The sequence below is a fragment of the Atta cephalotes genome (assembly GCF_000143395.1).
Source record: "Atta cephalotes unplaced genomic scaffold scaffold00062, whole genome shotgun sequence".
Taxonomy (NCBI): domain Eukaryota; kingdom Metazoa; phylum Arthropoda; class Insecta; order Hymenoptera; family Formicidae; genus Atta; species Atta cephalotes.
In genome coordinates, this window is record NW_012130126.1 from 738551 (window position 1) to 744648 (window position 6098).

At 31.3% G+C, this 6098-nt stretch overlaps 3 non-coding genes across 3 annotated transcripts; all 3 read right to left on the reverse strand.

The window, feature by feature from the left end:
* Positions 1–819: 819 nt before the first annotated feature.
* Trnar-acg lies at positions 820–892 on the reverse strand. The gene has a single exon. It is a non-coding gene; the product is annotated as a tRNA-Arg (tRNA).
* Positions 893–5285: 4393 nt separating this feature from the next.
* On the reverse strand, positions 5286–5359 carry Trnai-aau. The gene has a single exon. It is a non-coding gene; the product is annotated as a tRNA-Ile (tRNA).
* Positions 5360–5612: 253 nt separating this feature from the next.
* Positions 5613–5683, reverse strand: Trnai-aau. The gene has a single exon. It is a non-coding gene; the product is annotated as a tRNA-Ile (tRNA).
* Between the last annotated feature and the right edge of the window lie 415 nt (positions 5684–6098).

Sequence of the window (6098 nt, forward strand, 5' to 3'; positions counted from 1 at the left end):
TATATATATATATATATATATATATATATATACGTGAAAAAAATGATTTTACAAAAGTATTTAAAAATTTAACTAAATACATATCTGAAAATAACTTAGTTGAAACATCAAACTTATCAAAATAATTAAGAAGTTTAAACATTGATGATAATATTGTAAACAGTTTTAACATTCTAGCAACCCACATAATTTTGATGACCCAAACAAAATATTTTCAGATCCACATCTATAAAGCTAAATTTTTTTAATATCGTTCTTTCTGTACAGTGTTTATAAAATTATTTGTATTCTATGCACGATTATTTTCGCAGAGTTTGTGACAAAACAACATTGTACCGTTTATCAACATTTCAAAGAAAGAGATATTTTTCTTAAAAAATATAATAATTGTAAATTGTAATTTTAAAGTTACATTAAAGTAACTCTTTCTATAAATTCATTAATAAGAATAAAAAATCATTGCAATATGTCGCGCTTATATCACTTTTCTTCGTCAGAAAAACCGAATTTCCGGTTGTAATTTGCGATAGTATCCGCTTCAGTTATAAATATTAATTATTTTAACGGGCAAACGTGCGATTGATTATATGGATTCTAATTGCGATAGTAAAAATGGTGTAATTAAATAGAATACGCAGTATTGATATACGCACGGTATCTGTCTTCTGTTTTCCCGACGTGATATATCGACGCAACGTTCGGTTGGACATCGTGTATAAACCGGTTACATTATGCAATTTTTGTTAACAATATACTCCAGCTCGTCAAGGTGCAATGAGTCATAAAAATATGAAATTGAACGGAAGAAAAAAGATACCCCGATCCTGCCAGGATTCGAACCTGGAATCTTCTGATCCGTAGTCAGACGCGTTATCCGTTGCGCCACAGGACCAACTGCTTGCGAAATAGTTTCAGAAGGCACATACAGAAAATATAAAAATCGTCAAACGTAAGTAAGAGATTAATATTTTTCATTATATAGAAAAAATATAACGCAGTAATAGAATTTTATATTCTGATAAAATACAAAGATTCTTTATTTTTTTTTAATTGTATTTATCCTTTATACTTATTATTTATTGTATAATAAAATATTCAGAAATATATGCCGTCTATCGAATTTCATAAATTTCCAAATTCAAGTCAAAATTGTCATTGAAAAATATTTTTATTTATTCTCGGAGCAATTTATATTAATCATCTATATATGTAAATAGAGTAAAATTAAAGTATTATCGGATGTTCTAATTTCCGATCGCTTTCTTGGACATTTTTATAGATTTTTTTTTACTTACGGTCATTTGACATTTTACGATTCCCGTTAAACATTTCAAAACTCATATATCTCTATAAATAAATTATACTATTCTCAGTAGGCTATACTTGTAAATTCTCAAAAAAAGCAAATCTATAAAAATAAAAAAAAAATTAATAAAAATAAAGGATAATCCGTTCTAATTTTAAAAAAAAACTTTTTTAAGATTCCTAATGATTCTGTCGTTTGCCTAAACTCCAAGACAAATATAGTATCCATTGCCACAAAGATAAATCACCGATCATCAAACATTAAGACAAAAGAATTTATCTATCTTTATCTTTTTTCATGACAAAACATTTTTTTTACTGTCTATCATACGATCTTCCATTGGATTTTAAAAAACGTCTGATAGAATTAAAGTTAACTTTAAGTTAGTTAAAATTTTTAATTATAACAAACAGATGTACGTTGATAATTTCGTTATGTTCATGCAATATGTCTGGTGCAAATATCCGTCTCAACCATAAATCATATATGTCCTTCTTTTTGCGACAAGTGAATATTTATTATTTCACGGACGTGTTGAACTGCAGTCACGCATCTTTGAACAAATTTCTCATTTTTGTGATGTGCTGCATCACAAAATGTCGTTCAATATCGATAATAATATAGCCAATCACGAAAAATTTCACGTGAAAATGTTATATGTTCTCCGTATCTTAAAGCTTCGCGATAGAATTCTTTTGCGTTCAATTAAGCGTGCATATATCCATTTCTTATATTAGAATATAAAAACTTCTAGTTCTAAAAAAAGTTCTAAGAAAAAAAATTAAAAAAAGATAAAGATTAAATTAAACCGAGATTAAAGTTAACTTGCATTTATGAAATTTAATAGACAGGAATTTTCCAGATATATATTCGCATCAAAATTATATTATTGAAAAATAATATTTATTCTGGAGCAATCTGTATCAATTAATCGTGAAATGAAGACATTAGAGATCTATCAAAGAACAATCGAATTTTCGGATAATTATTTGTGAAGCATCTTGCTAGCCTTGATTTTAATTATCGACTAAATGACACAATTAATTCGTAGGAAAAACAAACTGCCGGCTAAGTATATATCGATTATTCTCCTATTCAATTTTATGAATGTCTCGCACAAGGAGACGATGAGACGAAGGCTCGCTCTTACATATTCAAGATATGAAAAGATAACGTGTCTCGACGCATTTCCGGGATAAGTGTACGAGTTATACGCGGTATTGTTTCGCGATTCATCCTCGAGTATCGACAGGCTCGAGCGTGTTCCATACAAGTTTCCTGAAGTTCTCGATAGCTGCGTTCGACGCGTGTCACATTTTTTAACGAACGTCGTGCACGGCAAATCAATACACGACGATGCGATTTCCAGTGAAATCCTGGCACAATGGAGAGCGAAGAGCTGAGCGAAGCTCAATTTCAATATTTATAGGATATTTTATCGTCTTTATTATTTCCTCGTTTCTTTCTCATTAAAGTTGCAAATTGGAACGAAAAGTCAGGATAATAGATTGGCACATCCGATATACTTATGACGAACATTCTAACAAACTTTACGACAGAAACTGAACTGCATTTATGATTATTTCCATATTTCCGTGATATTTCCAGCCGCGTACCGAGTTGCGGTACGTACATACATTATCAAAGAAACATGTTCAGATTTATCAAACTCAAAGATCACGCTTCTCTCTTTAGTATTTACCAACGTGGATTAACTTCAATCTTCGTTTGTCTTTTATCTTTTTCTAATTCTAAGCTTTGGGAAAAGATATAAAGAATAAATTAAAGTCGAGATTAAAGTCAATTTACTTTGATAAAAATGGACATAAAATACATAAACTTACTTCAAGAATATAACTCGTTTCAAGAATCACCCGTAACAGCGAAACTCTGAAATAATAGAAGAAAAATCGGCTCGCTTTTCTTTTTTTTCTTAAGTAATTCGTTTCGGGAGAAAAAGTTTACACATGCCCGGGGAAACTACTGATTTCATAATCTGCGACACACAATTGCGCTTTACGTAAGGTATCCACGAGCGAAGTAGTGCGGAAACCTCGCTTTTCGCCGCGTGCGTGAACGCGCGAGTCGATAGGCGCGCGGCGACTCCAGTATTTACGTCGGTGTGTCACGTTGACAGCGAGCACTGTTGGCTCTGGTTCGTGCACGCCAAGTGCACGACAGCGTAACACTATACGCCCGGCGAACCCTCGTCGTGATGCAGTGAAAAAAAAACGCGTATATCGACACGCGAACGATCGTTGTACACTTACAATTAGTTGCAGGAGATCTCGTGCGTCGCTGTCACCCTGTCGTTATTCACCCCGGAGACAGGAGGGTGTTCGACGTTCGGTCGCGCTGAACGGAGACGGCGTCTGTTGAGAGGAGGAAAAAAAAATACGACGAGCTAAACTCGCCGATCGTCGCTTCCGCAGTCGTCGCAATTGTTGATGCGATTACGTGGATCACATTATCGCGTAGAGAAACCGCTTAGAGAAACGCAAGAGCGGCCGAAATGCGCTACCATCCGTCGCGTACCATCATCACACTCGCCATTTTGATTTACACTGACGGTTGTTCCGTCGCGGGCAGCAAGGTGTCCTGCGCGACGCGCGACCTGCGCATGCGCACGACAGGTGGCTGCCTGGGTATCATACCCTTTCATCCCCACTGCCCCCATCAATTCGTTGTGATTCAGGTGACGAGCGGTAAATACAAATTTATCTATTTTATCGACTCGCAAAGCTTCATACAAGGGTTCGTAGTTTCGAATCTATCGCATACATTACGATTATAATACGAGATTACATTTACTTTGAATTTTTGTCATTATAATTACGTTAAATTTATATATGATAATCTTTTTCATGTAGACAATACAATGTAAAGTATGTAAATTAATTATATAAATTGGATAACACAATATAGAAAGAAGTAATTCAATTTTATGTTAATATATTTCTTATTTCTCAATATTAATAAATAAAAATATATGAGCGAAATAGAAGCTTTAGTGCAGTCCAATCTACGAACATATTAGGCTTCGAGTATCTATAGATTATTTATGTTATAGATGATACATAAATGTATAGTTCATGCATATAGTACGTTTTTATATTACGTAATATATATAGATTAGTATTATAGGTTTTCCGGAAAGTTCGTGCCGACTAACCTGTATAATTTAATAAATGTACACTAAAATTTAAATTTTCTGCGTTTCAATTTTCCTTCAACATCGGCACGAACTTTCCGGACAACCCAATATATTTTACGCGTAAACATACAACCCTCCGAAAATTTATAACATATACGTAATATTATAGTATTTTCATACGCAATTTTTGGAAATAGGACTCTTGTTCCTCAATCTTTGACACTCACGCACTCTTGAGGAGATGCAACGTATTTATTAATTATTACTGCGCAAGATAATCATTAATTTTGATTCGAAATCAAAATATGAAGAAACAATATATTTATATATTATAAAAAAATTTAACTTACAAATAACGATATAAAATATTTAAAATGCGAGAAATTTATTTGATCAATCAGCGAATTTTTCGCTTTCAGCTGAAGCTAATATATCATCTATTGTCGGTAATATACCGATTCTACTTGATCAATTTTTCTAACTAATCAAGAATAGATAAAAGAAGAAAGAAGAATTGTATCTAATTATTTGTATTTTATTTAAAAAATTTTTCAACATAGAAATAACAGGAGGATTGGGAAATATATATAGAAATTTAAATATTTTTTATAAATAGAAATAAATGTTAAAAAAAAAACTTAAAAACTGACAACCGCAGCATTTTTTATGTTAATCAATCCTTATACCAAATTCATTGTTACATTTAAGATTACAAAAATATTAGTAAATTAAAAGTATTACCATGCTGTAAAATTATCATGCTGTATTTTACTTACATAAAAATAATATATATTGATTTATAAAAAAAATTTATTAAAAAAAATTTGGCCCATGAGGGGATCGAACCCGCGACCTTCGCGTTATTAGCACGACGCTCTAACCAACTGAGCTAATGGGCCTGTTGTACATTACTTCTTTCTGACAACATTTTCCATTTCATTTTACAATTTATTTATGAAAATAATAACATTTGTTCTGCATGAAAATTTCGCTAAAAAAGATGTATAGATCATGAGGGAACCGAATCCACGACTTTTGCTATATGAATAGTGTGACGCTCTGCCTTTGTTCTTATATTTCTCTTTATGATAGCATTTTCAACAAATGCTCACGAAAAATTTTGTTTGAATTATTTCGCTAAAAAAGATAGATTGGCCCATGAGGGGATCGAACCCGCGACCTTCGCGTTATTAGCACGACGCTCTAACTGAGCTAACTGGGCCACGCTTGTTAAATATTATTTTTTTTATATTTATATTTAAAATTATATTGTTAATATAATATATACTATTTAATGTAATAATATAACAGTATTTAATGTAACTATTTTATAAATAATTGATTATTTGAATAAAGCAAATTTAAGAATTAATCATTTTAACATGATACTATAATGATTTTCTTACTAAATGCATTTGCTGTTTCAAATTAAATTAATATAATGTAATAATCTTTAAACTAAAATTTTCATTTTAATAACTATAATTTTTATTACTAAAGCTAATATTGTAAAACGAATTATGCTGTAAAATTACCGTTCGATAGAAAATGGAAGCATGTTTTATATATTAACGTTGGCTTTATTATTTTTGTGTGATTACATTTAATATTGCTTATAATTACTTTTTCATCTTCTAT